Source organism: Cupressus sempervirens, chromosome 6 (assembly GCF_028749045.1).
Source record: "Cupressus sempervirens isolate cs-2001-9-10 chromosome 6, ASM2874904v1, whole genome shotgun sequence".
Classification (NCBI taxonomy): Eukaryota; Viridiplantae; Streptophyta; class Pinopsida; order Cupressales; family Cupressaceae; genus Cupressus; species Cupressus sempervirens.
The window spans coordinates 397231192-397243624 of record NC_143123.1 but is presented as its reverse complement, the minus strand read 5'-3'; positions in this window follow the sequence as shown (position 1 = coordinate 397243624).

The following is a 12433-nucleotide window of genomic DNA, read 5'->3' as shown; positions in this document are numbered from 1 at the left end:
ACCACCAAATATCTCCAATGAGAACACACTTAACAATATGCTCATGAAATAAGACTCACAACCTCCTATATATATCTAATTATGCTTAGGTTGAACAGACACAACCCTTCATAACACCTAGTCTGACCTACCTACCTAAATTATCATATTATAATAACATGACTTAATTAAGGATTAATATAGCCACACATTGATTATTCATAACCCTATATACAATAATATTAAGGTTGTAGCATGCCCCCTCTCTTGAAAGAAGAATTGTCCTTAATGCTAACCAAGCGTAGATTCTTTTAAATGAACTCCTCATCCTTGCATATGGCCTCCTCAACTACTAAATTCTTCCATTGGATGAGATATTTAGTCATGGTTTTATTCCTCAGATTCTTCATGCATGTTCAAAGAATGTACCCTGGTTCCAAAATTATTCTTCCTTCTTCATCAAGTTCTAGTAGTATTGTTTGAGTGGGAATACTCTACCCAATTACCTTCTTCAAACAAGAAACATGGAAAACTAGATGTATCTTTGTTGTTGGTGGAAACTCAAGCTTGTAGGAAACACTACCAATCTTTTTCATGATTTGGTATTGTCCATAATATCTTAGAAACAACTTATAATTCTTTTCTTATTGCTTCATTGATATTTGTTTATAAGGCTAAGATCTCAAGAAGACCCAGTCCCCAACTTCAAAATTTGTTTCACTACAATGTTGGTTTGCTTGTTGTTTCATTTGATTTTATGCCATAGCTAAATTCTCCTTGACTCTTGAAAGTACCTATTATTGATGAAGCATGTGATCCTTTACTGCTTGAACTCTTGGGAATACCTTTAATGATGATGTGATAGAAGGAGGATGATATCCATAAAGTGTCAAAAATGGAGACATTTTTGATAAGCTATGAAAATAAGTATTGCTCCACCATTCTGCAAGAGGTAGTTAATCTACCCATTGAGATTGTTTCTGTAAAATGAAACAACATAGATATCCATCCAAACATTTATTAACCACCTCTATTTTCCCATTTGATTGTAGATGGTATGAAGAACTATGAGCCAATTGAGTACCCAAACATGAGAATAAATCTTTCCAAAAATGACTAGTAAATATAGGATCACAATCACTAACAATAACCTTAGGTGTACCATGTAGCTTTTTTATATTCTCCAAGAAAACTTTTGCCACTATACTTGTTGTAAAAGGATGTGATAATGCACAAAATGTGCATATTTAGTGAGGTGATCAACTACTATCATGATGACATTATGATATTTATATTTGGAGAGCCCTATGATGAAGTCCATGGATACCTCTTCCCAATATTGGCTAGAAATAGATAAAGGCTGCAATAGACATGGTGTCTTAATTGTTTCCCCCTTATTTCTTTGAAAAACCAAAAATTTAGCCACATACTTTTGAACATTTTCTTTTAGCCCTTCCCAAAATAAAATCTTGCTTGACCCTATGATATGTCTTCAAAAATCTTGAATGACCACCAATTAGGGACTCATGTAGTTCTTTGAGAATCTTGTGTTTAAGAGTGGAATTATTGCAAAGATACAAGTGCTCTTTATACCAAATAATATCCCCCTTTAAGAAAAACTTATTTGAACTGCTAGGGTCACTTTTTATTTGTTGGATGAGATTACTTGTTGCAACATCATTTTTCCAGTCCTCTTTGGCTTCTACCACCCAATTTTCCTATAAAATTTAAAGGGCACACAATAAGGGTTCATCTTTTTCATCCTTCTTAGAAAGTGCATCGGCCATAGTATTTTCCTTCCCTTTCATGTATACAATTTCAAAGTCATATCCCAACATCTGAGTGACCCATTTTTTTTGCTCTTCTAATGATAGTCTTTGTTCCAAAAAATATTTTAGGCTATCATGATCTGTCTTAACCTTGAAGTGTCAACCCATTAAAAAAGGCCTCCATTTTTTAACTACAAGAAGGATTGCTAACATTTCCTTCTTGTAAACAAGTTTGAGTTGATTTTTACCTTTTAATTGATGACTCTTAAAAGAAATTGGTCGACCTTTTTTCATGAGTACTACTCCTATTCCATTTCCAAAAGCATCACATTCCACAATGAATTACTTGGTGAAGTTTCGAGTGGCAAGCACTAGAGTTGTACACATGGCCTTCTTCAATTGCTCAAATGATACATTAGCAGATTTATTCCAATGAAAAGAATCTTTCTTCAATAGATTTGTAAGGGACACTACTCTACAACCATAATTCTTCACAAATCTTCTATAGTATCCTCTCAATCCCAAGAATCCATTCAACTTCCTAATAGTTTTTGGAATAGGCCATTCCATGATAGCCTTAATTTTGTTAGGGTCCACCTTTACTCCTTCATGTGAAACTATGTATCCCAAATACTCCACCTCCTTAAGACAAAAAGAACACTTGGATGGCTTAGCATAGATTTGATGATCTTTGAGTAATTGTAATGCTTGATCTACATGCTACAAATGTTCTTCCCAAGTCTTTCTGTAAATTAATATATTATCAAAAAATACTAACACAAACTTTCTCAAGAACTTCTTAAAAATAGAATTCATCAAATGTTGAAATGTAGAAGGTGCATTGGTAAGACAAAATGACATCACCAAAAAATCATAATGACCTTCATGAGTTCAAAATACTATCTTACAAATATCTTCCTCCTTAATCTAATTTTGGTGATAACTCGATCTAAGATCTAACTTGGTAAAATACATAACTCCATTTAATTCATCTAGAAGATCATTAATAATTGGAATAGGAAACTTATCTTTAATGGTGTACTTATTGAGAACTCTATAATATGGACACCTATGTCAAGTTTCATGTTTCTTATGCACCAACATAATAGGTGAGAAGTAAGCACTTTGTCTATGCTAGATAATCCTACCTCTAGCATTTCCTCAACAATTTTTTTCTGTCTCACTTTTTTGTATGTGTGGGTACCTATAAGGCCTAATGTTTGGTGGTTAACTCCCTAGAACTATTTTATGGTATGGTTATGATCCCTCTTAGGTGGAAGTTCTTTAGGCATATCTCCAAGAATCACTGAGTGACAATCAATTATTGCTTGTAAATCTAGATGAGTAAGAGCATTAGATTGAGAGACTTCTAATGAACATGGTTGGGCCACAAATCCATCTACACTTTTCTTAAGAAGTTTTTTAAATTGATGAGAGCTTACCATCTGTGGGGATTTTTCCTTCAATCCCCTTTGCTCCACTATATTTCCTTGTGATTGAAATTGCATGAATAGTTTTTGGAAGTTCATCTCAATTGTTCCCAATGTAGTAAGCCATTGTACTCCCAAAACAATATCTACTATACCCATGGATATCACATACATTGGGTACCACATTGATAATCTCCCATGGATAATTTGATGCTATGACACTTCCTTGAACAACAAACTATGCCCCCATCTAAAATAAAAACCTAAAACTTTAGGGCTAGATATATAAAACAATTTAGAAGAGTTGCCAACTTTCTGTTGATGAAATTATGAGTACTACCTGAGTTGATCAACACTATTACTTTTTGCTACTTTAGGAAACCCACTACCTTGAGAGTATGTGGTGAACTGAAACCTAAAAGTGCATCACAAGAAATTATTGTTTGAGAATCATGTGATTCCTCACTTGACTCCCTATCCTCCTTTGATATAGGATCATCCTCTTCTTCTCACCTAGACCTTCAATAGAGAGCTATTTCTTTTCACTACATTTATGTCCTTGACTATATTTGCTATCACAATTGAAACACAAACTTTTTCTCTTTTCTCCTCAATTTATTGTGGAGCCAACCTAGTAGGTTGAGGAAGATAAGGTGTTGAATATCCTTTTTCTCTTGTCATATTAGCCCCCTACTTTCTAGAAATCAAGAAATTCTCCTCTACCTTGTGTGCCAATATAGAAAATGCATTTACTGAACTGGGACAAAACATGCATACCTCATGTTGAATTTGATCCTTGAGACTACCCAAGAATAAATCATTCAAGTTCTCTTCTGTAATTGTATCCACTCTTAAGGATAGATTTTGGAATTGTCGAATATAATCCTTAATTGATCCTATTTGCTGGAGCTTAGCAAGTTGGCTAAAGAATTTTTCTATCACACTATTGCTATATTGTTCTTGTAGTTCTTCTATAAAAATTGACCATGATATAGTGAGACCCTTTTTCCTCCTATGAGTACAAAGCCAATGATACCAAATGAATTGATATAGTTCTAGATATAAGAAAGGCATCATAACCTTTTTTCCATATGGGATTTGATGTATTTCAAAAAACATCTCCATTTTATTTATCCATGTTAGGGAATCCTTACCATCAAATTTGATGCATATCCACCTTTGGAAAAAAAATCCTGGATCCGATAGATTTAATAAAATTTGTATCATTATTAGTCGACTTGAAGGTTTCACCTTGATTGTTTGAGAGCTTCTTCCTTGTTTCATTCATATAAGTTCTCAACATGTTTTTTATATCTAATATATCTCCTTGTAGGTCACACATATCCTTCTTAACCTCTTCCTTGAACTTACTAAGTTCCTCATTGGGCTTACTATCCTCTATTGCTTCCCAATCTTGATTAGAGGATTTCCCCGATGTGGTAGAATTCTTTTTGCCTCTTGTTGGAGGCCCCATCATGATGGAAACCAATTTTTTTTGAAGTAAACCACACAAATGATATGTAAATTCTCTAATTTTTATTTTTTTCATTGTAGTTTACTTGGGCCAAGAAATCCTTACTTGATAAAATCCCCAAAAAGAATTAGCAAATTTTCTGCCTTGAGAGAGAATTTTCCTAATTTTACAATATCTTGCTTATTTTTGTTTTTAATTTCTCCAAGCTTTGAATTTAGGCTCCTCTACTATGTATTGAAAAACCCAATACAAGTTATAGTCTAATTCGGCAGGATGTGAGAGATATGAAGAGTTATAGTAGAAATAGTAATTCTATAATAATTTCCTCAATTTTGCTCCAATTCCTCTAAATTTTGGACTATAGAATTTTTAATATGTTCTCCAAAAACCCTTTTAAAATCTTTGAAAAATTCCCTAAAATCTTAAAGTTATGCTCTTCCCAAAATTGCCCCAATGTTGAGAAAAAATATTGCCCCTATGGTGCCAAGATCATGCTCTAATACCACTTGTAATGATATAATTTGAGCAATAGAAGAAATAATCTGAAATATAATATAAATCCTTAATAATATCTAAAAGTAATAGGCCATTTTTAGGGGGCAACCTCCAAATATCTCCAATGAGAACACACTTCACAATATGCTCATGAAATAAGACTCACAACCTCCTATATATACCTAATAATGCTTAGGTTGAATAGACACAACCCTTCATAACACCTATCCTACCTATGTACCTACCTAAATTATCATATAATAATGATAGCATGAATTAATTAAGGATTAAGATAGCCACAATTTGACTATTCATAACCCTATATATAATAATATTAAGGGCGTAGCATTCACACACTTCAACTTTGATAGCTTGTTCACCCTTTAAGCATTCATACTCTTAAGTCTTCTTTCTTTGCATGCCAAATGCAATCACTTCTATTCAACCACTAAATGAAGCAATACCCTAGACTCCTTTTCTTCCTTAGGTTCTCGCACCTGACTACCTTTTCTTCTAACCAAATATCTCTATAAATAGAGAATTTAGATCTTTTTTTTCTTAACCAAAATCATCCATTTTAGGGTTAGGTAGGATACAATGAATCTATCCACTTTTCCGTTTGGTTCCTCCAGAAACTTATTCTACAATCTTCCTTGAATTTTTTTGAAAATAGTTTACCTTAAATTTTGTGCCATCAGCTCATCATAGTATCTTCCACTTACTTCACACAATTTAAGAAAATAAAATAGTTGGCTCAGATTCATCAAATCTTTGATGTAACATTGTTTGTTGTCACTTAGCAATTATACTATTTTGTTACTCGACCAACACTAGTTCACTCAAAAATCACTAAAGTTTACTTATGCTCAGCACCAACTAAACTTTACTTAGCATATACTAACAATAACTTGACTTGCACTATTTTTCATCTTTTCTCGACACCTCTTGTTTTCCACTCGACCTCCACTAATTTATGCTAAGTTTGCACTAACTACTCAGCAAGGCTTGGTAGACACTTTTCTTACTTGATCTTCTTCTAGTCTTCACTTGACTAATCATTCATTTCAAACTTTAAGTAGATAAATAATACACTATAGTATCAAAGTCTTACTTGGTCTTAGTGCTTCTTTTACATACCAAATAATAACCTTTCTCTAGTTGCTATTGTTATCTCCTCTTCTTCAATCAACTAAATGATAGCTTTCAGAATAAAAATAAATTGTCTCACCAGTAGGTAGTAGGTTTGACATCATTGACAAAACAATGATTTTTCGATTACATGTTCTTCACTTCAAAAGAATCTTATATCAACAATATCCCTCTTTGGCATTGATGGCAAACTAATATCAACAACAATATTAAAAAGAAAAAATATATTTGAAGTTTCTTCCTCTATCAATGTAGTATATGTCCTTCTTTTATGTAGGGTAATGTGAGCTTTATCAAGTTCCTTCACTACTACTCCCTCTTTCTTATACCTCCTTTTTTAGAGTATCTCTCCCTTTTTTTTTCTAATATTTAGGTATCTATCTCTCTACTCTATTCTTATATCTCTCTTAGTACTTTCTCCCTCTTACTAGGTATATGTATATGTATTTCTCCCTTTGCCTTATATCCCTCAGTCTTATATCTCCCTCTTTGACAACAATAAACTTGTCATCTCTATATGCAGATATAATTAATTCCAGATTCTCCCTCTGTCACCTTTCATGTGACTATAAATCTTCTTATTCAGCTCCTTCATTACTTTTGGTAGCTCCTAAATTAATATCCACTACATAAATTTGTAAGATACAACATTCAACTCAGTTGATGTAAGGCACTACTTATGCTTCTTAAGTAGCTTTGGATAGGGGTATCACCCCTAGTTTTCCTCTTAGATACTCATGAGCATCCTTAGGTAAATATGTTGTGAAGATATCACCTATCTTTTCTTTTGTATTTGCATATACTAGCCTCACTTCTTTTTCTTGAACTAACTCTCTCAAGTAATGATACTTGATTGCAATATTCTTAGTTATTGTTTGCATCAGAGGATTCTGTGATATATTTAAAGCACTTGTATTATCACAATAATGCACCATAGGTTCAATTATTTCCTTCTTCATACATTTGAGTAGATGTTTGATCCATACCACATTTGTACAATTTACTACGATAGCTACATAGTCAACTTCAATAGAAGATTGAGATATACAATTTTTTTTCTTGTTGGTCCAGGTGACCAACCTCTTTCCTAAGAAAAAATGCTCCACCACTTGTGTTCTTTCTATCATCAATGTTTCCAGCCCAATCAGCATCTATGTAAACTATCAACTCAATTTTTTAATTTTTCTTGTAGTATAAACCATAGTCTTATATTCCTTTCAAATATCTCATTATTCTCTTAACAATCATCATATGATTTTCCTTACAATTAGTAGAGAATCTTGCAACAATCCCAACTAATAATGTAATGTTAGGTCTACTATGCACTACATATTGCAATTTTTCAATCATAGACATGTACAATGTTTGATTCACATCATCTGAATCATTATTCTTTGACAACTTGTGTCTTGTCACCATAGGTGTGCTAACTGGTTTGGAATCTTTCAATCCAAAAAAATTCAATATTTTCTTTACATACTTAGACTGAGTGATGTATATACCATATTTCATTTGATATACTTGCAAACCAACAAAGAACTTGATCTCTCCAATCATAGACATCAAAAATTCTTTCTTTATTTCATTTGCAAACACTTTACATAATGTTTATTGACCTCCAAATATGATATCATTCACAAAAAATTTAGCTAGTAAAATATGTTTACTTCCTTTTGTCTTCAAGTATAGATTGTAGGTATCATCAGTCTTCTTAGAAGCAATCTTCACAAGATAATTGTGAATTCTTTCATACCATGCTCTTGGGGCTTGCTTTAAACCATATAAAACTTTGTGTAGTCTACATACCATTTTCTTGTTGTTAGCATCAACAAATCCTTCTAGTTTTTCTATATAAATATCTTCTTCTAATATACCATTTATAAATATTGACTTCACATTTTTTTGATAAACTTTGGAACCTTTGTATGAAAAGTAAGCAAATAGATTTCTTACTCCTTCCAATCTTGCAACAAGGGCAAATGCTTCTCCGGTGTCAATTCCTTCTTCTTATGCATACCCTTTGCAAACTAATATTTCCTTATTTCTTATGGCTTCATCATTTTAATATGACTTGTTTCTATACACCCACTTGGTTCTAATCACATTCTTGTCATTTGGTTTGGGAACTAGATGTTGACATTACAATCATGTTTGTTATTAGTGACACACACTTATTCAAATTGTAAGTATTTATCGAGTTCTATAGTTGCTACCAAATCTAAAGGATAGTATTCACTTTGCACCAAGTAGTTTCTACCATAATGGTGATCAATAGTGTAAACTGAGCTTCATAAGGTTTACCAAGTTTCACAATGCAAAGTGAGTTATGTAGTGCTTATCGAGTTCACAGTTATAGTAATGTGAATCTAGTGTTGATTGATCCACTCAGTGTTAACCAAGTGATTCATTTTATACCAAGCTTGTAGTGGTAGCATTTACCAAGCCTTATAGTATGAATCAAGTGATTCAATTTATATGTCGTGTTGCACAAATATTCACTGAGTCATCGATGTAGAGAAAGTTTGGACTACTTGGAAAGTGATTAGTATGGGCTGAGCTTCTACATATATTGAATGCATTATGATGTTGATTATTGACTATGGATGTCGAGTATCAAAACCTCACCAAGCTACTCTTCAGAACATGAGTTCCTACAGTTTGGGCCGAATTTTTGTATTTTGTGTAAACTTGTAATGTAGCCAACTTTGTTATTTGTAGTTTGGATTGGTATTTATGTAATGTATGGTATCACATCTAAAATATAGTATGAAGTAATGTAACAAGTAGATAAGAGTAGAAGTGTGAAATATAAGGCTACAAGAAGTATAAGGAGCAACATAGATTTATCTATCATAGCAAGGTGATCATTACACTCAAAGGAATCACATTCAACAAACCAAGTTGAAAATTAGAGATCAACCACTATTTCATCCTAATAGGTGGATCAGTTAAATCCTTTCATAAGGTAGACTTAACAATCTTTTGTAAATCTTTTTAAACAAGTGCATAATTTATTGTATATTTTTAAATCCTTTTGCAAGGTGGACCTAGTAGTCCTTATAGCTCCTAAAAGGGAAGATCATCAAAAGTGATCATTGTAAGCCTTAATAGGCCAACTTTATACTATAGTACTAAAGCTTGTGCATATCATTCCCACCCCAATTTAACTTTATGTTTGGAAGGTTTCTGGGTCACCAAATTGTGTGTCAAAGTGTTAAGCATGTTTAATGTTTTCAATTTCTCATGCATGTAGTTAGATCAGATTACTCACAAATTATTAATTGGTAAACAAGGATTAAGTTTTCTTAGTTATCCTCTTAGTAACTTAGCCTATCATATATATTTCAAACAATTGGTATCAAAGCTTTGTGGTTCTCAAAGAAAATTTTAATAGCTTGAGAAAATTTCAAAGGCTATGGAGGTATTCAGATTTGACAAAGCTATTAACAATGAGAAGTTGGATTTGGAAATGGTTATTGGACCACTCAAGAAAGAAAAGGAGCCGCTCTCTCAATCTTTGAAAAGAAGAAAACATCTTTCAATCTAGATGAATGACCATCTCTATATTGAAGAAAAAAATTAAAGACATCCATTCAAAAAGCAATCTAGATGAAGCCAATGAAGAAATTAAAGAACTATTAAAAAAGAATGGTTCAGTTCAAGAAGAAGTAAGAAAACTAAGAAGAGAGCAAAAATTTAGTCATTAAGACTATGTGAATTCATCGAAGAGAAAAACAAGATAAAAGAAGAAATAGAAGGAAAGAATAATGAAATTCAACATTTATCCCTTCAGCAAGTAGACTTCATTAATCAACTCACCAATGCAAATGAAGAAATCATGAATCTAAGATCAGAAAATGAAAAATTGTTGAATGATCTAAACACAGCAAAGTAAACGAATGAGAGGATGATCAAATCTCAAGAAGACATGAATCTATTGAATGAGAAAATTCATTTTAGATAAACAGGAAAAGTAGGACTTGGATATATTAAAGAAGGTGAATCATCCAAGCAAGGAGCTCAAAAGAATCAAAGACCTACTTGCAATCACTAAGGTAAGATCATACATCAAACAAATGTTGGAGTAATGGGAAAGCTAAATTCAATAGAGAATGTTGTAATTGCAATCAGCATGGTCATAGAGCTAATGAATGCAAAAATAAACCTAAATTTGAAGGCAAATGTCACAAATGCAAGAATCGTGGGCACAAATCCTTAGAATGCAAAACAAAGATACTAAACCCAGTAAAATAGATTATAAAAGCTATATTCATTTGGGACTATAACACTTGGTATAGATGTCATTACTATGGAGAATTTGGACACATTGGAATGAATTGTGTAGAACATCACATGAGGACAAGAGACACGACCAAAAGATGTTTTATCTATACAAAACTTGGTCATCTTGCTAAGAAATATATGAATACTAGAAGAACTGAAGATGAAAAGAAGGAAAAATCTAATAACATCATAAAGTAGATGAGACAATAATGGATTCCAAAATATTTTGAAAATTCAAGCTTGAGCAGTGATTGGGTGACTTAAGTATTTCTACTTGATCACTTAACGAGAATTGGAACTAGGATTCTAAAGAATAAATCTCACACCAATTCTAGTCAACAAAATAAAAGATCCATATTAGCATTCAAAGATGCAAGCCATTACCGAGTGAGGTTGGGTTACAGTCCTTATTGAGCAAGGTCAAATTGCAAGAACCTACCAAGCAAGATTGGAAGTAACTAAGTTTTGTATAGAAACTGAGTCATGGATGACTCTACCAAGCATTCAATAAAAGAGAAATGGATAATAGTCTATCATTTAAATGAACTATCATACCAAAAATTTATGGCAATCGAAAGGTGAAATTTTGATAAAAGGGTGAAATCAAAATCATTTGTCACCATGAATTTTAAAAAGCTATTTGTGCAAAGTGATTTCTAAGAATTCAAGCAATCTAAGTGAATCACTGTTGGAGATTTTTATGTTTTCTCAAAACCCTAAAAAGAAAAATGGCATCCACCAATAGAAAATTGAATAAAGGATTTGATATTCTAGTTCGAGGCATGGAATGGAAGGCACCAAACTTTAAGTTATGTCTGGCCATCATGGAAGCCCTAGATCCAAGCAGAGCTCAATTGCAAATACCACCAAAGGTACTTGTTGATCAATGACATTTGTTCACATTTTTGTTGTGTGATTTAAGATATTGGAACATTGGAAATGGATGAAATCCTTGAGAAGCTATGTGAACAACATGTTAAAACCTAAGCATCAACAGCTTGAAGTGAAAGGTTTAACATGCATTCCACATATGCCATAAGATTTCTAGATTAAATGGATAAGATTTATTCTCTAGCATGTGCATAATAGTTATTTATAGTTAGAACAACCTATTTTGATAACCAAGAAGATGTTCCATAGGATCACTAGCCTTCCTATGTTAGCAAAAGCCAAAATGACCATGACCCTAAGTCAGGTCAAGATTGAAAAGAAAACCCTTGCCAAGTGGGATGGAAGTGGAATGAAGATCTGTTGTGTTATATATATGGAACTAAAATTTAAAATTCATGTAATTACACATAAGATATACAACTCAAGAAGACCTAACAGTGTATCATGTGAAGCAATGGATCTTGCATATAAAGTGGTCAAGAATAACATGTCACTTGACCTTGCTAAGTCGATGTTGAACTAGTTCAATAAAAACATGGAGAGTATAAGAACTTAAAAGAACAATCCTTGTAAGTTTAGTTCACTCTTACTTATTTTTCTATGTGCAAAATTTCTTCACATCTTAAGGTACATTTGTATGTAGAAAGGATGTACCTAATCTTTATCAGATTAATAAATATATAACTAAAATGGGAGAAAAATATGTAAGTATTATGGATAGTTACTTTGATGCATTCAAGGACAAAAAGAATAAAAAATTTAAGATACCAAAGAAACTTGTTGATGATTACAAAGATGATGCTTGTTTCACAGTTGATAGTGAAAAAGAATATATTTAGGCAGTTAGATTGAGAATTGCATGGGTTAGGCCTCTAGGTTATAAGGTTAACATTGATGAAAGCAAGGACATTATTGAAGCACTAATTAATGAGCTTGTTAATCCTAATTTTGCATACTGTAGT